This window comes from Tamandua tetradactyla, chromosome 26 (assembly GCF_023851605.1).
Source record: "Tamandua tetradactyla isolate mTamTet1 chromosome 26, mTamTet1.pri, whole genome shotgun sequence".
NCBI lineage: Eukaryota > Metazoa > Chordata > Mammalia > Pilosa > Myrmecophagidae > Tamandua > Tamandua tetradactyla.
In genome coordinates, this window is record NC_135352.1 from 6340843 (window position 1) to 6365947 (window position 25105).

Here is a 25105-nt window from a genome sequence, read left to right on the forward strand (position 1 = left end):
AACCAAGCTGTTAGCATTGCAGTTTACATTTAACCTTAGGGAGGAAAGAAAATCAAAGGAGGGATGTTTAATTTTTTGCTTGTGGCCTGCTCATATGCCTAGACTTCATTTTAATAAATTGAGAATTATAATACTTAAAAATTTATTATATAAATTTCTTCTCCCATAACACTGCCTAGATCTCTTGGGAAGGGTGGGGGGCTAGGTTGTTAGCCCTTGATGACTCATTTCAATTTGGCTCAACTTGTATCTTGCACGTGTTTTGGGGGGGCTCATGATATAAAGTGAGGATCATTCTCTGGGTTCAGTAATGTTAACATTTTGTTGCTTCTTTTGTGTTCTTTGGGGCAGTGTGGAGAAGGGTAATTTTGTAAGCACATTACAATACCTTCCAGAAGTTCCCATGGGATTCTTTTCATTACTTTGCTAAGCAGCTATTAACACAGTAATCTCTAGTGCCCCTCTTTCTCCTGATTTAATACCAGGAGTTTTCCTTTTCCTAGAATTATTCCCATCTCCCCCTGCCTATCTAAATTTTACCTATCACACAAGATCTTAATAGAGTCTCACCTACATCTTGAAACCTTTCTTGAATATCACACCCATTGTAATCCCTCTTTCTTTAACATTTTACATCATTACTCTGTGTACCATTTAATACCTGGAACATACTAAGATGTCATGTTTTTCTATGTGCTCTTTACTTGTTCACCCTCATCCCCAGCTATATTTTAATGACTTTGCATAATGTTTTGCACATAATAGATTGTCCATAAATTTTTGATGGTTTACAACAGCTCATTTTTTTTTTTTTAAATATGGAACGCTTCACGAATTTGTATGTCATCCTTGCACAGGGGCCATGCTAATCTTCTCTGTATTGTTCCAATTTTAGTGTATGTGCTGCCGAAGTGAGCACTACAACAACTCATTTTTAAACAGAAAAAGAAAACCTGTCTTTTCAACTCCCACCCTAATAATGACCCCTGTCCAACCCCTTCCTAGTCTGAACACCTGGATTAGTTTAGGGTCTACAAAATAGTCTTCATTACTCTAAAGTTTATTTGTTTTCTTAAATTTCTCTAAAATCCCAATTTATAAGGTCATCGGTAGGCCAACTGTTTAAATATCTTCACCAGTAATGTAAATAGTGAGTCAGATTACCTATTCACTCAGGAGCCCTTCAATTCCTTCTCTGCCTTCATCACTCCTTCCCCTTTTTATCGTTCTCACTCATTTTATCCCTGTAGCAAGAAAAGTTAAATGAGACTGAAAAAATCACAGCTGATTAGAGCAGATGAATATTGCTCAGGGAACTGTCTTTTTAAGTCTAATCAAGTCTTTAAAACAGATCAATTTCATTTTTCATAGACATCATGGCACCTGAGGTATAGGTGTCCTTTAAAACCTCATTCATTTGTGATTTCCGGCCAAACTTTAGGTTTCTAATGCCAAATAGAGAATAGGGGAGAAGAAGGAAGAAAAAGAAGCAAGAGTGCTAGAATATTAATGTTTTCTTGATTTCTTCTACCTCTCTCAAGAAACTCTCAGTAAATCTTTCCCAAAGGGTCCTGGAAGGAGGTGGCAATTGATAGTAAAGTTATGAGAGGGAGAATGGAGCTAATGGATATAATTTTATACTCTATCTGCAACACACATACACACATACACATATACATGCAGAATAACAGTATAAACTAACTTTGTATTGAACACTTCACTGACCTGTTGGGTTAAGATTGATTTCTTGAAATTGCAGCTGCCTTGGGGTCCCTTTAGAAAGTTCAGACACCTGTTTTACCTCCTAGACAGAAAATCTTTCTTAATTTATTGTCCATCCCTTTTCTCTCCGCCAGTCCCTGTCCAAGGTCTACATTAGGGCCTGGCACTCTTTCAAAAACTAGGTATGCCTATATTTTGAGTGCTGTCTTTTTTCAGATGAGGTAAGGGACAAAGAGAATGTGATCACAAACTTGGCTGATGGTGTTTGCAGGTGAAGGTGGCTTGGAGCTTTGGGAAGAAAAACTAGCAGAGAATTTCAAAGCCTTATTGACAATCCTTGTGTGTGAAAAAATCGCATGCTCAGAGTCAACCAGTCACCAAATGTGGATTGCCTAGGTGTTCTACAGTGTACTGGGGTACACAGATAGCAGGTCGAAATGAAGTATGATCCATTATACTTAGGTAACATGAGTAAGTGTATGGTCTGGGGGAGAAAACATGTGAAACAAATAGAAAAGCAAATGCCTAATGTTAACGTAAGGTACACCACTCAATCAGAGAATGTTTCTTGTTGTTCGTGTTAAATGGCTAGAAGTTTCTGATGTCATCAAAATGTCAGCCACTCAGATGGAAAGTGTCACCATTAGGGGACTCTGGAGAGATGACAAGGAAAGCTGAAGCTTCCAGGTGACTGATTTCGTGGGACTATAGGAGAGAAAAGCTCATTCTGGCTATTTCAGTGTCAACATTCTATCCTCCCAAGGGAAACCTGTGCCAAGTTGCCCAGGCAGGTCATAGGCCAATGGGCTGGTGGGTGATATGTCAGAAGAAAATCAGATTTCAGCAATTTGGAGCAATAAAATGTGGCCTCTGCTAATTCCAAAAGGGCAAGTCAAATAGGTCATGTCACAGTTACATCCAGTATCTCTTTAGCAACAGCATCTGGGTTACATTAGGTGCCGGTGTGCTATTAGAACACTAGAGGAACTCTTCTGAGATTTAGTAGGTGGGTTAGAGGTGCTGATTATGGTGGTCCCATCCTCATGGTTTGATGTCATTATTATACCTGTAAATTCAACTCCATATTGCCCACTACATCATTAATGCTCATTATCTCCTTTATTCCTTTTTTTTTCCCTTTTACCTTTGGGTCCATTTGCTTAGAACAAATTATGATTTCCAGACCAACACCAACAGTATTTTAGTGAAGTGCTAATTATCTGGCCCCGTCTCAGACATACTGAATAAGAAACTCTGAGGTTGGAGCCCAACAATCTGTGTTTTAACAAATGAAGTGATTCTGATGCATGCTAAAGTTTGAAAAAATATGTTCTGGGGTATGAATTTATCCCAGGCAGTGGCAGGTGAGAACTCTTAGGAAACAAAGTTGCCTGAAGGAGAAGATGTCAATAAATATTTGTCAATAGTCTTTCTTATGCTCCCTGTGGTAGAGACTGCTAGTTGCCTTACAAATGTTTGTTCTAATTTTATCTCTCAAAGGAAATTTGACTTTTCACTAGGAACATTGTCCCTTACTTACAGACTAAATTTCCTGGCCTTCCTTCCTGGTAGGCATAGCCAACAGGATGTAAATGGGTTGGTTGTGTGGAAAAGGGTGTATGTTTCTAACTCTGTGCATTCTGCTATTTTGAAATAAATGTGCTGGCTGGAATTATGGCAGCTTTCCAGACTGAGTGGGCATGGTAGAGCTAGAAGCAGGTAGGGGTTTGATTATAGCCTAATAGCTATGGAACTACATAAATCTTGGGCTTTCCTACTTCCAACTTCTTTCAATGGAGAAAAAAAACCATCTTATTCAAATTATTTGTCTTTGGGTTCTTGCTACTTACAGACAAGCCAAATCCTCAAAAACATAATCCTTACTGAATCTGCAAAACAATACCTCTTCTTGTATTTCCACTTCCCCATCCTTTAAAGGGAAAATGATTTCATATTATTCTGCTAGTTGCCTCATAAAAATTCAGAGCATTTGGTAGAAAATTGTCTAATTCATCCACATAGTTTGGATTTAGCTTATTGACTGTTAAATGAAGCTATCTATCAAAGGTAAAAATAATTTTCTCATAAGTTACTTTTCATACTGCAATGCAGCACAGGTTGCCTTCATGCCTGTGGGGATATTTGGCCTCTTAAGGGATGAGGGTTTTTCTTTAGAGGTGAACAATTTGAGCCTAAGGTCACTTTTATAGGTCATGTGATTGTCCTATGAGCTTCTTGAGGGGGAAGCATTGGGTCTTATGAATATCTGTGTCCTGAATGCCTATGAAAAATACTCAGACCATAGGCCCTTTAATACATTTTGTTGAATGGGTTGATTAAATGAGGGAGAACCAAGACCAAATTCAGCTCGTCCTACCCCAATGGATCTATTTTAGTGAGATAAATCAAGTAGAAATGAATTCTGGGTTTTTGGTGATTTTCTGGACTGAGTTTTAGCTTTAGCTTAATTTTAATTTGGGGTACTAGCGAAGATGTGGGGACAAAAGAATAAAAGGAAATGTACAATCTCCAAAGGAGAATATATAGTAATTTTCTTATCATGTCAGTTGACATTTCTTTTATAGCCTTAGTTTTGCCTGTGGTAAACCCTGAAATGAAAGTGATTTAAGAAAATTTAACCTAAATGCTATTTGTTTGGCTAGAGTCTTCCCCCTGTTTATTGTGTGCTGGATGTCATTGCTAACTCCAAGTCTCACCCAGTGTTTGTGGGTTTCTGTCTTTGGTGTATTACTCCTACACTCCATTCTCATTTTCTAGAGTGATTTCTCTTTCATCTGTAAACTTCACAATTAACATGACATCTCCACCAACTCACGAACCCAAGTTTTTAGTACTAATCGATGGTTTAGTTGAAAGATTGTCGTTTTAAATGCTGGCTTTCTTATTTATTAGCTGTGTAACTTTGAGCAAGGTATTTAACCTCCAGAACTCATTTCTTCATCTTTAACGTGAGAATAATAACACCTACTTCACAGAATTGGTGTGAATATCTATATCTACAAATTTCGATAGACAGATATAGATATGCATATATCTATCCATGAATTACCCATTGGGAAATTTGCTGGCCCCTTAATGCAATGAAATCCTGAGACTCCATGTTTGAAAATTTAAGGCAACACACTGTGTGGAGAATGGCTGGGAATAACATTCTAATTTGTGCCTCTGGAGATTTACCTTCTTCTTGAGGATTTATCACTAATTTCTACTGCTGTCCCCACTGGTCACATTTAATGCTTAAATTCACGTTCGTAGGTTGAAATATATGTAAATGTCCCCCCCCAAAGGGAGACCAGGCCAGACACCTCCCCTCTCCACCCACCCCACCCCCAATAAATCAAACAAACAAACAAAAAAAACAGAGAGAGAGAGAAGTGGTGTGGAAATAAGCATAGAGAGTAGTTTGTAAGATCTAGCTCATTCATTTTTATTTGTATGCCTATTCAATAAATAGTGATTCTGCATCACTAGTCAGATGGTGCTAAGCCTTAGGAGTTGAACTACACAGATGTGTGGCTCTCTGACTCAGTGGAGCTTACAGTCAAGTGTCTCCTTGCCTCAATTCCAACCTGTCCTTTGCAGAACTCCTGCCACCTCAAAACATGTCAAGAGTAGAGACTTAAGAGAATGAGGGGCAGGGAAAGTAAATTTTCCTCTCTAAGCTACTTTCAGGCTAGTTTTAGTTTCCTTTCCAAAACTCACTTTTTTCCCAGATACTTGACATTAAGCAAATAATGCTTAATGTAAATTGTACAGAGTTTCTGTCTGGGATGATGGGAATGTTTTGGTGACGAATGGCGGTGATGGTAGCACACAATTGTGAACATAATTAACAGCATTGGATTATACATATTTGAACATGGTTAAAAGGGGAAAAGGTTGAATATGTGTTACAAAATAAAACCAAAATTCTATAGGCCAGTGAACCCTAATGTAAACTGTGGACTGTAGTTAGCAATGCAATTATAATAACGCTGTACTCTCATAAACTGTAAAAAATGTACCACACTGATGCAAGGTGTTAACAATGGGGGGGGTATGGAGATTCTGTATTTTCTGCATGATTTTTCTGTAACTGTACAACTTCTCTAACAATAAAACAAGAACTTAAAGGAGAGTCCACTCATATCAGGTAGCGATCTACCATCAACCAAAGGGATAAGGGCTACACCCTATATTTTAAAGGTGTCACAAGAGAACACAACTGCTAGTACCACAAGCTGCATCTCTCTTGTCCAGTGCCTACCAGATAATCTGTAGATAATGAATTTTAATTGTATTCCAACTCATGAAAGAGTGGGATGCAAATACTTTTGTTTAAAAGTCCTGGTCTTCTACATCTGACCTTACTTTATATCTCACTATTCCCCTATGTGAATTCTCTTTCAGCCAAACTGGCCTCTTACTGTCCCTAAACCAAACTGTTCTTTCTTTTCACATTTTTATTCCCATGCCCTGAAAATTCCATTTCTTTTTCATTTATGTAAATCTTTCCTCTTTCTTCAAGATCCAGTTCAGTTTTCACCCAATCTAGGAAGGCTTTCTGGACAATCTTAGCCCATTAAGATCTCTTTCTGCTCAGTATTTATTATATCACTTGGTCAGGATTTATTGTGTTTTGCTGTTTATCTGTTATGGGCAAGTCATATTTCCTGATTAGACTGTATGCTTCCTGAAGGCAGATGGAGAAGCAAAATCACCTCCTGGCTATTATAGGGCCATGAGTACAATATGTTCCAGTCATATTTAGGGAGGTTGAAAATAAATTCTGGATGAAATCTCATATTTAAATGAAAACATGTGGTATGGAATTGTTTGTTTCTAAAGTTTAAAAAAAATTTTTAGACAACTGGAAATTTGACAAATAATAGAGTACATGGACATTTTCTCTAATATAAAAAACAGCATCAAAGGTTCTGCTTCTAGTTATGGCCAAGTATCTTCTAGTGGACCAACTGGCCCACAGATAACAACTATAAACCTTGGAAAAACAGCTTTTCTAAAAATTATCCACAAGCACTGAAGCATGACCAGAACAGATAGGAAACCAGAATGGGGTCTAAACTATCCTGCTGAATCTAAAAGCACTGAACAGATACATCATCTGCTGTCCATCACAGAAAAAGAGAGTCTGGAGTTTGAGTTGTATATAGTTGACTGCTTACTAAGATAATCTCTACAACATATCAATCACGATGTCCAGGCTACAATCCAAATCTAAATCTGCGAAGAAAGGAAAACATGACCCACACTCAAGAGAAAAATCAATCAGTAGTGATCAACAAGATGGCCAGCAGCTGGAATGAGCAGAAGTGGATTTTAAAGTAGCAATGCTCAGGGATGTGAGGGAAAATATGCTTGTAATAAATTAATAAATGAACAGGTGGAGAGTCATGGTAGAGACACAGATACTAGAAAAGACACAAATGGTATTATCGAAGTAAAAAAAATTACTATCTGACATAAAAATTCACCCAATGGCAACGACCATACCCAATACCCAGATCTTGGTTTCTAAATATTATCCTCCCATAAAGAAACCCAGGGCGCTGCAGGGGATCAGAGCTGATGCAAGATGAGCTTGGAGAACCTTATAGTACCAGAAAACAAGGCAGTGTTCCCAATGATCAAAGCTGGAACAATTTGAGGAGAAAATAAAGAAAAGGTCATATTGAATTAAAACCTAAACTACAAAATAAATATCTATGAGTCCATATTAATATAATAAGTGATGGAGTAAATAAATAGATAAGGTGGAAGAAATAAATCTTCCTTACAGAATAATTCCAAGTTACGTATATTTATGATATATAATTATCTATATCTGTGTCTGTATCTATATCTATATATCTATATATGTCACATCCCCTCCTAGAAGTGAAATAGGGAAGGGAAAAATAACTCTGTGGTGGAGAAATCTGATAAACACTGCATGAGTCAAGTGACGAAATATGGCATCAACAACGATGTGCCTGTTGTGAACTTCTGATGCCATAAGAAGAGCATTTCACCTCTGTTGCCTCAGTCAGATCATGATAAAAAATAAAAGACAAACCTGAGTTGGGGAATATCCTATAGGTCAAAACTCCTAAAGACTGGCAAAGTCATTAATATAAAGACTGATGAAGACCCAGACCAGATGAGGTTAGGGAGATATGAGAACTAAATTCACTGTAGTTCCCTAGACTAGAATCAGGAACAGAAAAAGACACTAATGGAAAACTTGGTGAAATCCAAATAACATCTGGAGTTTGGTTAATAGTAGTATGCAAGTGTTAGTTTCTTCGTTTTGACAAATGTGCCATGGTAATGTAAGATGTTAATGTTGGAGGAAATTGGATGGGAGTCTTTGCATAGAGGGAAACTTTCTGTACTAGCTTAGCAAATTTTCTACTAGAGGTATAACAACAGATTGGAGAGGAAAGAAGTGTCAGTGCATTTGAAGATAGATTAAAAGGAATAGCCTACCTGAAGAACAAAGTGGGAAAAATCAACAGAAAGTTAGTGATGTATGAACTAATATTTTAAAGGCCTACGTAATTGAAATACCAAAAGGAGAACAGAGAGAGAGTGGGGTAGAAAAAAAATATTTGGAAAATTAAAGGCCAAGAATTTGTCCAATCTGTTGGAAGACATAAATTTACAAATTCAAGCTCAGTGAAGCCCAAGGAGGATAAATATCCAAACAAAAACAAACAAAAGCTACACTTTATGGTTGAACTTCTGAAAAATCAAAGGAAGAAAAAATATTGATGAGTAGTAACATTGTTTGATTATATTAGTGTTTTTTAAAATCTCACTGTGGTATTGGAATACTAGAGGAAAGAGAGAGAACACAAAATTACTAAGTACATTAACTCAAGCTGTGTCTCTATTGGTATTTGCATATTTACACTTTGCTGCTTCTTGGCTTCCAGTTTGCAGCTTGCCTCTGAGAAAAAAAGCTAATTTGCTGCATAGCAGTAGGTATTCTATGCTCTCATCAAGTATCCTGAATAAGGTAGGAAAAAATCCGAATTCAAAGACTGAAATTCTCCCATCCTATCTCTGAAGGATGAGGTCAGTGCACAGGTGTTTCATGGTAGGGCTGGAACTCTTCAGTTTATCCATGAGGCTTTCATCAGAGCCCTGGGAGTTCCTGGAGCATCTGCCAAGCTGACCTCTTTGGAGGAAACCCGATTAATCTGTGCCCCGGCATTGCTCACCCTTTTTCAAATCTTAAGCCCTTATAATGACATGCCAGTCCTTGAGAAATAAAGGAAATCGCAAATTTTCTTCTTCTCCTTTTCCTTAAATTCTTTCTACAAATGCATTATTCTCCCAGACCCTTTCCTCCCACATGGCTCTAGAATACTGTGATGGGCTGAATTGTGTCCTCCAGAAAAGACACGATCAAGACCCTAATAAAGCTATAATTAGTTAAAAGGAGGCCAAATTAGATTAGGGTAGGACTAAATTCAGTAGGACTGGTGTCCTTATGAGAAGAGGACAGAAGGGAGAAAATCAACTGAGGCAAAGGATGCCATGAATTGCTGGCAAAATACCAACAGAAGTCAGGAGGGAGGCATGGGACAGATTCTTCCCTCTAGACTTCAGAGGTGGCATGGCCCTGCTGACACCTTGATTTCATATTTCTAGCCCCCAGCACTATGAGTCAATAAATTTCTGTCATTTCAAGCCCCACCCCCCCCCACCCCCAGTTTGTGGTGCTGGGTTATAGCAGCACTAAGAAACGAACATATGTACTTACTAATTAATATTAGGTGAATGGGCTGAGATGGCTGCAAGGGACAGGATGGGGTCAGGTGCTTGGAGTGAGCATTGCAGGATGCAGCAGAGCTGAAAGTGTCAACCCAAGGGGCAAGTGGGATAATGGGAAGGAAAAGGCAACTTCCTGTCAGGATGCTGGCCTGTTAAACAAGGGAGGCTTACCGGAATCTGCTTGAGCCTTCTTATCATCACCGGGTATTAGGCGCAAATCTCTACTTCTTTGAATATGTATATTATGAATTCCATCCCCTGTTCCCTTAATGACAGATGTGTCAGCTTCTGCAGATGCTGGCAACCAGTCAGGGAGGAGAGGAGACCTGTCATCAAGAGGGCACGCCTTGCAAGGCTTATACTTACCTCCCCACACATAAAACTTTCCCATCAGACATTTTCTTCTCTTCCACCCTTCTCTTCCACTCCCCTCTCCTGTCCAATTGCTGTCCTCCACCACCCAGACCTGAATGAATGCTTCTTTCAGCAAAGGGATTTTTCCACCTGGGTGACTTGCTGAAAGGTTTATGAGTTAATATTATGTGAAAAAAAGAACAAAGTGAAGTCAGTGTGTGTGTGCGTGTGTGTGCCTGTGTGTGAGTGTTTACAGGGGCAGAGGTTGCAGCAGCTAAAAAGAGCTGCTGAAAACTTTATTACAAACTAAGAGATGTTAGAAGCAGTAAATCACTCATGTGTCTGCCACGAGGCAACAGAAGACCGGGCTGGCTTTCAGGGAGTATTGGACGTGCATGTATCTCCTCTTTCAACAGTCTGGGGGCCAAGTTCCCCTTGAAGCAGGTCTGGGCACTGGTGTAGACTTTTTCCTCTTTCTTCTTTTCTCTCTTTTATTAATGCAAGGATAAATAAAATTACAAAAAAAGTGTGGATTAAAAGAGAAAGCCATTAGCTGCATGGAAGGTGGAACTTATAGAAGGTTAAGAAATTAGCCATGTGAAACAAGCTTCCAGCGTCAGACGTACATTTTTCTATGTGTGTGTCTGTATGTGTGTGTGTGTGTACATGCGCGTGTATGTGAGCCTCTTGTTCCCAGTTCTTCAATTGCTTTTTTCAAATGGAGAAAATAAAAATGCTTTACTCTTACATCGTTCCACATCCCTTCCAAGAACTGCCAGCCTTCCTCATATTCTTTACCTGGGAGTTGAAATTGCCTATGGCATGCTAAAGAGAATGCCACCTGCCTTTTCCTTATATGCCATCTCACCCCTTGGCATCATCTCACCTCTTTGCTTTAGTCTTCTGTAGAGACCAATCCCAGGAAAGATTTATTCAGCTATCATAAGGAATCATCAGGATCAGTCAAATTATATTCAGTGCTTCTTTGTACCTCATTCTGTATGTGTCTAGGCTTCCCTGATCATTCCTTGACACCAAGACTCAAAACCCATACATTGGCTCTTGATATTGCCTCACATGCCTCGTGCAGAAAACTACCCTTCTCAACCCTTCCAAGTTCTTTCCTAGCGATTTGCCATCAGCAAACCCCCTCTCTGTTCACACTCTTCTCTGTTTTCTTAGTCCATATGCTCAAGCCTGCTTTCCATCAGCGCCCCCTGCTCTCAAGTGGGGGCTGGGTTTTCTTGCAGTACATCTTTGAGGTAGAGTACCTTCCACCTTGTTTCCTTCCCTCCCTCCTCCTCTTCTCAGCTCCCAGGTCATTGTTCTTACCTGCTGTTTGAAGTACACACCCTTCTTTCAGTTGCAAAGTGCTCTCCTTAATTCTCACTTTCATTTGCTGAAGATTTTAGCAATTCCTTCTCCTTCCTCCATCCCACTTCCCTACCCTCAATGTTCCTGTTTTTCCTCTTGGTGACTTCAACACTGAAGTGGGAATATCCAAATCTTGATTTCTAATATCCAGACATCTGACCCCCACTTCCTACATAACTGCTCATTTCTCCAAGGCAAACTGCTCCAAAAAAATTCCTTGGCTTAACTAAGATCACTAATTCTTCAAGCCTGATATATCTTCACTATTCTGTACCCCACCTCCCCCCCACCAAATAATTTCATCTCATTCTTTTCCCAGTTTAGATGCCCCATCACTATGGTTACTTCCTTGCATAGTCCTCAACTCCCTTGTACAAAACCCCAACTCTGAGCTAATCCTCCTCTCCTCCTATCAAAACCACTTTTGATATTGTAGGTACCATTTTTGGATAGGAATAGGTCTGATATTTTTTGGCTAAGGATCCATAAAGGAATGGAAAACTGGTCTGGAAAGAGGAAAGTAAGTCTTTTTCTCAGTTAGTTTCTACCAGATGGCTTTAAGGAAGTGGGAAAGAGCTCAGGGAAAAACTTTCATTTGTATTTAAGTGTGGCTGCAAATATCAGTAAAAGAAGAGCCACAACTACATTTGAGAGAAGAGACTATGCTTCAACAAAATGCTGGGCTAACTCAAGCACTGTAGAGAAAATTAAATTTTTTAATGATTAAATAGAAAAAAACATGCTCATTGAAGAGAACTTAGAAAATAAAGAAAAATATATAGGAAAAAAGCAAAACTCCTCCATAGTTCCATCACCCAGATAGTACAATTTTGTCTCTACAACATGTTTTTGCATATGCTCATAACATTTATAAATTATGTACAGCTATGCTATCATTGAGATTATCTTTGTGGCAACCTTAAACGTTTTACCAGTTTGTTTTATCATTTTTCTGATGCCTTCTGGAGATATAAGAAAATATATATCACTCGTAGGTGCCCAGGGTGAGTGACTCCTGGCTGGACAACTTTAAAGGGTTGGTCTGGGAATTTGAAAATGTCATTTGTAGTTTTTGTCACTAGAACACCCTTGACCTGGTCAACTTCGTAGAGAGACACCTGCAAGGAGAAAATTATCAAAGTCAAGGAGAAAGCCTCTGTTCCTAGAAATGGTTCATTCTCCTTTTGAAGAGAAATTCTTATTGCTGTCATTACTACCAACCCCAATTCTCCCTATAACGATTACAATAACATCTTGTACATTTCTTTAAAGTTAGAGAAAGTGTGACTTACAGATGCTTTGTTTCAAGTCCCAGTAAATGCTAAATGCAAACCCAGTTCTTTCCCAGTTCTTAGTCTACGGAACCAATGCTTCCTCTGCTCTACCCCTGCCTCGCTGAATTAACATACGACAGCTTTCAGATTGTGTTTGCACATTATATCTCATCTAATTCTCATCGCAACACTTTAAATTATGCATTACTTATCCTGGTTTCTGTCTGATAGGATTGCCTGAGAAAACATGCTATGGTAAGAATAAGAGTGAGTCAATGACCTTCTTTCATGTCAAGGAAAGCTCTGGCCTCCAGTATTATTTAAAAAAAGAAAAAAGCAGTGCTCTCTGGACATAGTGGTTTATCACCTGGAATTAGATAGGGAAGGAAACAGACTTAGTCCCTTCAGGCCTTTTCCTTAGCCCTCTGCCAAGCCCCCCTTCCTTCCAATTCTCCAACAGAGCCAAGTTGGGGAGAAACCCTTGAAAGAGCACTCTCAACCAAACTCTCTACCATCCCTTCACTCCCAATTCCCCCTGCTTGGCAAACTGCCAAGCAAAGCTTTTTACGATCAGGAAACAAGGCCCCTCCCTGATCCTCTTCTTACCAGGCTCCCACTAGCTGTGCATCCATTTGCCCTGTTCCTGGCTTCTGCAGCGCTGTGCTCTGGGATGCATTTTGCAATCTAAGCTATTCTCCTGCTCTGTGAAGCAAAGCAACGAACTAAAGACAAGCCTGAAATTAGAGCTACCACAGCACTGGGATACAGAGAATAATAAAATCATAGCTTTTTCGTTTTTTTTTAATTTAGCTGGAAGGCACCATAGATATTTTTTTAACTTGCTGATTTTACATAATGGGGACTTGGGGAGTGGGGTGTAAGAAGGGGAATAAGTAGGGGGAGATTTTAGGGCCAGAAATGTCCAGGATTAGCCTTGATTAGCCTAAGTTTTATACTGCAGAGTGGATGACCAGTAGGCAGAATAAGAGAGTCAGTGTGTTAAGTTTTACTTAAAATCTGAGTCATAAGTTCCCTGTAAAGGTGCTGTGACTTTGAAAAGGTATACATACTTTAGAAATAGAATCTGAGTCACTCTATTCCTTGCCCATCACAGACCACTTGCCCCTAAATAAAATGAGCTCATCAAATGCATTCATTTAGATCTGGGTAGAAAAGGAAAATTTCCCTGAATGTCATAGTGCATCAAACCTGGCTCATTTATTTGTGCTTTTAAGCGAGGCAGGAAGAAAAGAAGATATACCCAATCTTCTTCAGATGTCCACAAAGAAAGTGAAAAAAAAATCTGAGGATCATTTTCCCCTCTAAAATAAATCACTTTCAAGGAATGTGAGTTGCAGTGAGAGTGGCATCCTTTCTTCCCAGATTCCAACTCTCTGTGCATGGGCTGCCCCCTCAGAAACATATCATTACCACCTGAGGATTTTATTCCGTTTCCCTTCCTGCTTCATGAAAAGCCAAGTCATCAACTGAGATTTCACAGGTATTAGGACATTAAGTACTCATAGTTTGTTAAAGCCCCAAACATTTGGCAAACTTCTGTATTTATGCATGTTTTCCCCCAAGAGGCCACATGAGCCTCAAAGATATAAATCATAAACCTAGGTGGAAGGGCTGAAAGACCTTCCCTACTTCCTTTCTTCATTGTGTGGATGGGGAAACTGAGTCTCGGAGAGGCTCAAGGTTTGACCTGTTGACATATGGTTGAGTCAGCTTTTGAACCCAGGCCAAAGTTCATGCTCCCCACCACCCCATAGCTGCCCTCCAAACACCTGTCTTTAGGGAGCTCACAGTTTAATAATTTAGACTGACACATAAGCAACGATTCCAGGTCTATAATGTAACACCATTAGGGGTAATGTATTAAGGGATGAGGGTGATGGAATGACCACACTTCTGCCTGCAAAAGCCAGATGTTCAAAGGGATCCTAAAGGTCACCATAATTAGACTCTGTAGCTCCAAAGGGAGGCAGTACGAAGTGATGGAAAGAAAACCAAAGTTCCATGTTCCAGATTCCATCGGCCAGAGCCGGGAAATTCAAGGCGGGCACATGGCAGGCCTCCGTCACCAGCTAGAGGTGGCATGCTTATTCGCTCCTGGCTGGCTGACAGGTCCTCAGTTCAGCAGCCTGATTTCAGGAACTTGTTCTCAGCTTTCGCTTTTCTTGGGGTAATGAGCTTCAGCCTTGCACTTGCTAACACTAACAAATGAGGCCAATGGTGGCTCAGCTGCGATCACCTTTCAATAGCGGGTTGACAAGGAGAACAATGCATTTGTTTGCCTCCATGGAGTCTTCAGGGAGGAGCTGTCATCGCTGCAGTGAGTGTCAAAGAGGTTTCAGGTCTCCTGGGACTGTCAGAAAAGCAGAGGAGAAAGGCAAGTTCCAACCTGCTGACACTTTCCCCCGGTGAAACTCGCAACCACCTTTTTCCTTTTCTGAGTTTCAACAGTAATAAACTTTGTTCTAGCTAAAGAGGCTCTTAATTATAACAATTGCGCACTGCCAATTAGTGCTGTGGTTTTACTCCCTCCCCTCCCCCCACCCCGAGAAGAATCACCTTATGCAATACATATACATCCGTGGCTACACAATGGAGCAGGAGTTCCTGTCTGCTTTCTATATATAGAAATATATGTTTGCACCTAAATAGAGCAGTTGTTCTCACCTTCCTCTCCTTCATGATAGTGTCTGGGCTAGAGGTGGTCTTGTGCTGGTTGGAAGATTCATTCCAGCTCTTTGGAAGGAAGTAAGCATAACAACATGCTTAATGCCAAGCCTCTGGTGGTACCACCCCTCTATTAGCTGGATGAACAGGTGTGAAGGCCAGTGGGGGTCTCAATTATTAGGAAATGTACCCCCAAAGCACTGGCTGTAACCCACTGACATTAGCAAGCCTTTGCATTTCTCAAAGGGCAGGAACTCGAGGACCTTATGCAAAGCTCTGCGGTGCACCCCTGGCAGCATCTATTCAAGTGAAATTTCATCCCCCAATATTTTATTTATTGTCAACCTCCAGAGGGAGGCATGGGGGCCACTGCTTAAAGCAGACTCTCTTGTCATAGGGTCCCTGTTGCTTGCCACGCTCTGAAGTGACTGTGATTGTGTTCAGTGAGTTGGGTATGGTGTCACGGTCCCAGCTCTCAGACACCATTTCTGTCAGATTCCTGTATGAGCTACTTTGTTGCAAGACCATTAACTCGAATGTTTCACAATTCCAATCCAGTTGGATGTGACGGCTATAACTCGGGGATGAATTTTTTTAAAAAAGAGTAAAATTTAAAGCCAAAATTAAACACCCCTTGAAGTCATTTAATTTAACCCCACACTTTCCCACCATCTGCCTTTTTAAAGATCACCATCAAAACATAAAGTTTTTGTTTTGTTTTGTTTTTCCAGATTTGATTGAAAGAAATCGCAATATCCATGGATGAGAGACACTGCATTCTGGAAAGGAGAAAAAAGTGCTGTGGGGATTTACGGGACAGAACTTTACTAAAGTGGAAAATGCACTTCTATGATTGGCTTCTGTATTTGGCTCAGGATTCTTTTCGGGCGCCACTTGACGTGTATTCGATAGTTCAAGCTAAAGATTATGCATCCTGCAATGGAGCCCTAATACTGAAGCTACTGTTAGCCAAGAGTGAAACAATTTGTCCAACTTTTACCTCTTCTGATAAAACAGCAGTTTTCAAAGTTCCTGTCATTTCCCTCCTTCCACCTCAGGACTACCTAAGCAGCATTCTGCGTTATAAATACCATACATTGCGGGAGGTGCGAGGGTAGTTCAGGTAGAATTGTCACTGGCCATGCGGCAGGCCTGGGTTCGATTCCCCGCCCATGCACCTCCCAGAACAAATAAGCAAACAAACAAATGAAAAACAAAACAAAACTCCAACAAATGGTCCTGCGATAAGGGCATAAGCACATGGGAAAAGAATGAAATGTGACTCCCACCATACAGCATACAAAGAAGAAAAAAAAACATATATTGCAAAATCCCTCCCTCCAGCAACTGTAACACCAGCCAACGGTTCTCTGTCTGCTGTTTATTGTTTTGAAAGAGTGTTCAATTGAGAAGCAAGAGACTGGCTCTACCACCAACTTTCTGTAATGAAGGTATTAAATAGGTTGATATTTAAGTGTTTCTCACCACAAAATTTTCCTTTCTGCACTATTTGTGAATATGTGTGCCCATCTGCTCTACTATAAAACAAGTCCAATGGCCTTAGCCCCTAACGGCTCTTTTGAACATGATTTTGAGTGAATGGTTTCAACACTCTTCCCATGAAAATGTAGTGTCTGAGGCGCTCACTCTGGTGTCACTCCTGGCATTGTCAATCTCCATTCATTCTGTTGTCCAAACAACAGCAGCATCTTTGACCATTTCAAGTTTACTGCATTGGCTCTCATTTATAAAACTAATTGGAAAATGGCTCTGTAAGCAAATCTGAGACTCTGGAATTAGACTAGTATTGTGAACTCAACTGGTAGTGCATGTTGAGGCTCAGCCATTTTGGGGGGAGGAGGGAAATTATGTAAAAAGGAGTAAAAATCCCATTTATTAAACCTTGCAAAAAATGTCTAGTCACGGGAGTGAGACAGGATTACATGATGACTCGGAGGTGGGTATGAAGATAATTAGGATTTATGTCTTCTCTGGGCTCTCACTTAACTCTGATAAATCAAGATAAAATGCAAGAAAACCAATCACAGGAGATTTCAGTGTATAATGACTTTTGAAAGAAAATGATATCTGCTTTGCCTTTTGGAACTGCTGCGTACCCCTGGGTCTAATTGGTGGCGTGGAGCCTAGTGGGCTTTTAAACTCCAATGAGTTTTAACAAAACCCTAAACTTGTTCTGGGGACTAAGAGGCTTGTGCCTGGGGAGCAGCAGATAAATTGAGATTATGTGATTTCTAAAATAAGGCTGTACTCCACTGTAGAAAATCTACATAGTAGTTTGCTAGTTAGGACTACTTTTCGTTTTTGCAAAGGAAATGCCAGTAGTTTAGCTGAGAAATCTTGGGGAACAATACCCCCAACCTTTGAGAAAAGGGGCTGGAAAATTTTTTCTGTAAAGGACCAGAGAGCAAATAATTCAGGCTCTGTGGGCCCACAGTCTCTGTCACAACTACTCAACTCTGCCAGTGTGGTGTGAAAGCAGCCACAGACAGTGTGCAAACAAATGAGCGTGGCTGTAGTCCAATAAAACTTTATTTATGGACACTGAAATTTGAATTTCATAACATTTTCATGTGTTGCGATATATTCTTCTGATATTTTTCCAACCATTTGAAGATGTAAAAGCAATTTTTCTGTCGTTGGCGATGCTAAAAGCAGGCGGCAGGCCACGGGCCATAGTTTGCCCATCACTGCTCCAGAAGAAAACTATTTACTGTGGAAATCTGTTTCTCTAAGTACTGGGTGCTTATACGGGCCTCTCCTTGACAGCCGAATTAGGGTGTCTCTTCAAATCTGTGAAACGAAATAAATGAGGGCAGGCCCCTCTTACCATCTAGAATGCAGCATGTGTACACTGGTGTTATTTCATGTATCAGATTCCTGCACAGAAAATACTGTCATGCCATTAATAATCTTTGGAGGAAAACCTTGAAACTTGGCTCACAGAGGGCATGTTGCAAATGGGCTCTAATAGCTTTTATTTCTCATTCTTGTCACCTCAGATCTAATCAACTGTTTTGTCATTTTTAATTCCTGTTTGGCAGGGTTCTCCTACTTCCCTGGCCTTTTAGATTAAGGCTCAGAGAAAGCTAGGCCCTGAGGCTTATAGGACAGGCGGGCTGAGGCTCAGTGGCTGGTGACCTTCCACCTGGACTGATGTGAGAGGACCTGGAAGGTTCTTACGTATCTAAAAGAGCCCCCTCCCACCTTCCACCTCTCTTCTGGGCTCCGTCAGGTCTGCAATATCTTTCTCTATGACAGGATCTTTCATTCCTCAATTAAGAATACTATTCAAAGCACCTATCATTCCATGCACTGGCCAGGAAGAGGATGGAGCACCGAACAGGTCTTTAAATGCTGTGGCTTTGCCTCAGGCTAGGGCAATTGAGCTCCAGTCCAGCTCCTCCAAACTGCAACAGCAGAGCCCACCAGGCTCTGCGCCAGCCAAGGGGCATCCTACAACTAAAACCCACCCTTCCTGAGAGGCAGGAAAAAGATTGTGAATGGTGAAAAAGCATCCATTAAATAAAAATGAAAGTAAAATTAAATAGAAGACAAAAGTACTTGATAAAGTAAACCTAATAAAGAGAAGCATTTATTAATCTTTATCATGTCCCAGGCATGATACAAATAAGAGCTAGCTCATTTAAATATTTACAGTTACTCAAGAAAATCCTTTCTTTTGTAAGTCAGGAAAAAGGAACTCAGAAGGCAATTTCTCAAAGTCCATGGTTAGGGTGGGTTATGGTGGCTCAGCAGGTAAGAGTGCTTGCCTGCCACGCCCGAGGACCCGGGTTCGCTTCCCGGTGCCTGCCCATGTAAAAAAAAAAAATAAGTAAATAAAAGAAAAAGTCCATGGTTAGTGAATGGCAGAACTAGTTTACAAATGCAGGGGTAACTTGCTTTAAACCCTATGATCTTAGCTACCCATTAACTGGCCAGGCTCCCTTGCCACTTTGTTTTGTCACCATGAGCCTCACTCCCCTCAGCTCTGAAATAAAGCTTAGGACAATAAAATCTCTAATCTCACTTCTTCAGTAAAAATTCTGATTCTGTTATTTTTCTCCCTCTGCTTTCAGGAGGGGAAAAAATAAACACTTACGTTCATATGATAGCTTAGTGAAAAACAAAAACTACATACCCAGGGTTTACCTTGAAGTCAGTATTATTTAGAACAATCTCTCTCCTATCCCTTATATATATAAACCTACAATAAAATTAATCATCGTAATAAGTATTCATACTCTGCTGCACAGAGACAAAATGGGAAACAGGCCCTGATCTTTGCTCACAAAAATGCTCGTAAACTACCTGGAAGAATAGGCATTCATCAGAGCAAAGAACTTTTCAATCAAAAATTCAGGATTCTGAATTATTTAAAAAAGCATTATGCTTATCACACCATATTTATTGACATAAAAATAGATGCAAGATTTTTCAGCTAGGATTGAAGCTCTAGGCACTTTGGAGTTTAGCAGAAACTTGTTTGAGCCATGATTTAAACATGGAATAATCCTATTTAATTCTATAACCTAAAGAAGCCAATTAACTAAAGCTCGCCATTTCTGGAATGTTCCAATAGTGTCAGAGATAGAGGGTGTGATTAAGACTTGGATGATAAAATCCAAAGCTCTCCTCTGAACATTTCCAATTTTAAGAACAAAAGATCGGGGCCACTTTTTTTTCTAGACAATTACAACCAGAAATCTAGAAGTTATTCCAACAGGGTAATGGGACAAGAAGGAAGGTGAGATCTCTAAATCAAATCCAGCAAAGCTAGCCAGTCAACTCACAGGGAAGAAACATAATGCACCATAAGACATGAACCACAGCATTAAAAAAAAAAAAAAGTCAAGAGTAAGTATCTGGCAGAAGGCAGATTCCTTCCTTGTCTTACGGGCCCTAGTAGAATGGCTTCCTCCCAACTTCACTCATATGCCTCATTTTGGTCTTTCAAATACTGATTTTAAAACTATTCTCCAAGAGAGAGCCACTCAAGGACCTTTAAGTTGGGGTTCACAAGTGATGTGTGCCCAGATACTTTTATTGCAGGATAGAAATATAGGCTTTTTCCCTCCCCTCATTTCCCTCCACCTAAGTATCTCTTTATTCATTACTTTAATTACCTAATCGTAAATTTCTTAAGGGGGTTACTTAGAAAGAAAATTAGCATCAAAGCTTGGCAGTAAATCCAGGGGCTTTTGGAGACAGTCCAAGCTGTTTCACCTGTGATTAATTAGGTGTTTTTTTTTTTTTTTTTTTTTTTTTTCCGTTCAAGTGCCAGAAGGCTGCTGAGGTCTTTAAGCAGTTACATGACTGCTGGCAGTGCTGCAAATATGATTGATGCACGCGTCTGGAGTCTGAGGCTGCAGCCCCGCTTTTGTCGGTGATGTGCATGTGTGCACGCAGGGGTGTATATGCGTGTGAGAGAGACAGGGGGACAGAGGCAGACTTGGAAGGATGAGCTTGGAAAAGCTCCAAGGGTTTCAAGAACACAATGGGGTGCTTCTTCCATATTCTTGTAAATGCAAGTCTAGAAGCTGCAGGCCAGGTCTCTTATCAAAATATCTCAGAAATTTCAGAAATGTTGGTTTAGGCGGCCTCTTTGTCTCCATTAGTCACTGAGGTCCTTTGTGGAGTTGTTGCATAAGCTCTCTTTGTGGGATGCTGAAGAGTGCGTTTTCCACAAATCTCTTTATATATATGAGGCTGAGCAGTATAACCTGTTGTCAGAGAGCCACTGTCTAACATGTCACCCTGTGAAAATCAAGAGAGGAGAAAGTGGTCCCTTTGGATAATTCATTGGGTTTTAAATTATCCCAAAATACTGGCATAAAGTCAAAGCAACCTCTTAGCATATTTAGAAAAAGTTAATACCTTCTCATCACAAAGTATATGCCATCAACCATGCAATAGGGAAATTCAGTGATTGTTTCAATATGTGGGTCAGTTTATCAATAAAGTATCCTTAAAACCATCTAACCCAGTGCTGGTAGTAGGAAGTTCGAAGTTTTTGCCAATTTTTGCAGAAGAAACGTCTAAGTCCTTAGACTTGAGGTCATCCTCATCTAACATAACATTCATGGCAATGCTTAAACAAGTTAAATACCTGGTGCTAACCTGCCCTCTGGGGGAAGAAAATGTTCCCAGGGCTTGGTTAGAGGTCCACATGGCTTAGAGCAGGGCTCGACCAACTCTTTCTGTAAAGGGCCACAGAGTTAACATTTCAGGCTTCCGTCATCACATGGAAGCAGTCCTGGACAATGGATAAATGGGTAGACATAGCTGCGGTCCAGTGAAACTGATGTGCTGACCCTTGGACCCCAGAGCACTGCCTCCCACACTTAAGTGTGCAAAGGAAACACCTAAGCTCTGTGAAAATGCAGATTCTGGTGCAGCGCGTTAGGAGTGGGCGTGAGACCTGCCTCACCAGCTGCCAGATGGTGATGGTGTGGTAGATCCAGGGACACCACTTTTGAGCAACAACGCCCTTTCTTTTCTGTCTTGCCTTTCTGTTTTCAGGGCATTTTCCATAACCCTGTGAGCCTACTGAACCTGAGAGAGCAGCAGCAGGCTCTTCGTTCATTAAAAGCATTGTTGTAGGAGTAGTGTTAGATTTAAACCTTCCTAGTCTCTAAACTTCAAAGATTCCTCCAGCCCCCCAGTCCTTGGGGAGAGCCCAACTTGCCGTCTCCTGAACGCTATCTCCCTTTTTCACCTTTAATATCGGTGGTTTAAGGTCTAGCGCTTCTAAATGGACAGATGGCTCCGGCCGTGGTGCAGCTGCGCATGTGACTCATCAAAATGTTTTTTTACCAGCCCCTAACTGCCTGTACCTTCTTGCCACTGCATGGAGGGCTCTAACCATGCAAAGGGCCTTCTGTCCCCTGACTAATTGGCTGAAATGCAAGAGCTAATGTAGGTTGAGAGACCAATTAACTGGGCTTGTTTCTACCAATGCCGCATCTGAACATCAATTATGCTAAACAACACGCTGCATTAAGACATTTTCCTGCCACTATCGTTTGCTGTAGGACATCTTGGGGCAGGGTGGAGAGGAACTGCTTTTGACTGCCTGCCTGAAGGGGATCTCTCGCGCTCTCTATTTCCCTGTGATCACTGCGGAGAACTGACTTTTGGGAGCACAGTTTTAGAACTAGAAAAACCACAAAGCAGGGAAACAACTGACACTAAGTGGTTACCTGATTTGGACCTGAGACCCACTTTCTAGAATGTGAGGTTAAGATCCAAGAAGCAAGAGATTAGGTTGTCTGAGTGGGGCTGGAAATCCTGTGTGATCTGCCTATTCCATGAAGAAATGGAGACCCTCAGGCACTGGGCTGTTCAAAGCATAAATTGCCAAAAACTTAAAAAAAAAACTTTCAGAAAGGAGCTCTTGGGAAAGGGGAAAGAACTGTATTTCCCTCTGTATATGTAGATAATTTTGAATTCCATTTCTCCCTCATTTTCATTTCAAATTTCTCTCTTGGAAGGTACTTCTTGACTTTTACGTCAACACTTTGGCCTATAAGCTGCCCAGTTCATTTTTTTTTTTTAAGCAGCTTTATTGAGATGTATTCACACACCATACAATCCATCCAAAGTGTACAATCCATGGCTACAAATGATAAGAGGGTATTAAAATATTACTACTAAGTATAGTCCTTGGTTGCATTAGGTGTATTTTCCCCCATATATCACCTTATTATTAATACCTTGCAATAGTGATATACGTTTGTTCTAGTTCTATATTTGTTCTATTAGCCCCAGTCATTGTCCACAGTGGGGTTCATGGTGTTATAACTCCCATGTTTTATCTTTCAGCTTACTTCTTAGGACACACACCACCCTAATCATCCCCTTTCAACCAAATTCACACACGTAACTTGGCATTCACAACAATGAGCTATCATCACCTCTATCTATCTCCAAACATTTACAATCAACCTGCATGAATTTATCATCAGCTTCCCACTCCATACCCTCTTTCTATCTCCTGGTAGCCTATATTCTAGATTCTGACTCTGCAAGTTTCCTAATTCTAGTGATTTCAAATCAGTAATAGCATACAATATTCATCCTTTTGTGTCTGGCTTATTTCACGTAACATAATTTCCTCAAGGTTCACCCATGTTATTGCATGCATCAGGATTTCATTCCTTGTTACAGCTGAATGATATTCTGTCATATATATATATACCACGATTTGTGTATCCATTTATCAGTTAATGGACATCTGGGCTGCTCCCATCTTTCGGCAATTGTGAATAATGCTGCTGTGAACATTGGTGTGCAAATGTCTGTTCCCATCCTTGCTTTCAGTTCTTTTGACTATATTCCCAGCATTGGGATTGCTGAATCATATGGCAATTCTATATTTAGCTTTCTGAGGATTCATCAAACTTGTCCATAGTGGCTGGACCGCTCTACATTCCTACCAGCCGGGAATGAATAGTCCTATTCCTTCACATCCTCTCTAGCACTTGTAGTTTTCTGTTTATTTAATAGTGGCCATTCTTGTAGGTATGAAATGATGTCCCATTGTGGTTTTGACTTACATTTCCCTAATAGTCTGTGATGCTGAGGATCTTTTCATGTACTTCTTATTCATTTGTATTTCCTCTTTGGAAAAATGTCCATTCAAGTCTTTTGATCATTTTTAATTGTGTTGTCTTTTTATTGTTGAGTTGTAGGATTTCTTCATATAATCTGGATATTAAACCCTTATCAGTATATGGTTTCCATATATTCTCTCCCATTGAGTAGGCTGTCTTTTCATTTCTTGGCAAAGTCCTTTGCAGCACAAAAGTATTTAATTTTGAAGAGGTTCCCTTGATCTATTTTTTCTTTCATCGTTTGTACGTTGAGTGTAAAGTCTAAGAAACCATTGTCTACAACAAGATCTTTTTTTTTTTGCCTTTCTCAAAGAGAGAAAGAGTTTATTATTAAGCATGTAGTAGGAGAGCAGATGGCTTAGTGGCCCAAAATCTGTCTCCTTAAGTTTAGAGGGTTCAAGGTTTTTAAGGACTTTAGCAAGGGGAGATGAGGTCATTTTGCATAGCAAGTTCAAAGGCAGAAATAGACTGCTCTCATTATCATTTCCATAAGAGAACATAAGCTGAAAGGAATGGAGGCAGAGTTATCATTCCAATACTAAAGATGTAAGCCAAAAGAAGAGAGACAGGTTATCTTTCAATGACAGAGTCCAGCCAATTTGATCTACAAATGTCATGGATTGAAACTAGTTAATGGTTAACTTCAAATTCTTCAGTAGCATTAGAGCTTTTGCCCTACAAGAAAATGACCAGATAAAGGAAGTAACAGCTTTTCCAGTCACAAAGCAACAAGATAAGGGTTTTTACAAACATTTCAAATATCAGGGCAGCTGAATTATAGTTCAGGGATTTCAGGGATTTCACTCTATCTACTGTACAGAGAGATAAAAGGGGTGTAAGCCTGTCCTGGTGTTGTGAAACGTAACTGGTCCTGGCATCATGGAACATAGAAGGTGCTGGCCTCATGGGATATTACTGCCCTGGCATCATGAGACATAAGTTCCAAAGATGAGCCTGTATCTGGTATTGTGGATTAGTTGACCAAAAAGGGGTAAAAGAAATAGAGTTTCCATGACTAAGAGATTTCAAATCAAGTCAAGAGGTCATTCTGGAGGTTACTCTTATGCAAGTTTCAGCCAAACATTACAAACTGCCACGGTATGGCAAATCCAACCAACAGTATTCCTGGAAACTCTGAAAGATACTCTGGGTTCTGTAAAATTTTACTTATTAAGTTTGTTTTTCAGAGGTTTGAAGCATTCAGGTTGTTCCAATGCCAGAAAAGTTCTGAAACCCAGAAATACTGGACTCTCCAGGAACAATTGGTTTCCTCATTTCATT

The 25105-nt window shown here is 40.2% G+C and overlaps 1 long non-coding RNA gene and 1 other non-coding gene across 2 annotated transcripts in view; one reads left to right on the top strand and one right to left on the bottom strand.

Moving 5' to 3' along the window:
• Window positions 1-16752, top strand: part of LOC143669878 (uncharacterized) — a 159575-nt gene extending 142823 nt beyond the window's left edge. The window contains exon 5 of the long non-coding RNA XR_013169103.1: window positions 15923-16752. This is a non-coding gene — a long non-coding RNA (uncharacterized LOC143669878). The remainder of the gene's footprint in view (window positions 1-15922) is intronic.
• Window positions 813-919, bottom strand: LOC143670064 (U6 spliceosomal RNA). Its single transcript, XR_013169245.1, has one exon. It is a non-coding gene; the product is annotated as a U6 spliceosomal RNA (small nuclear RNA).
• Window positions 16753-25105: the final 8353 nt, after the last annotated feature.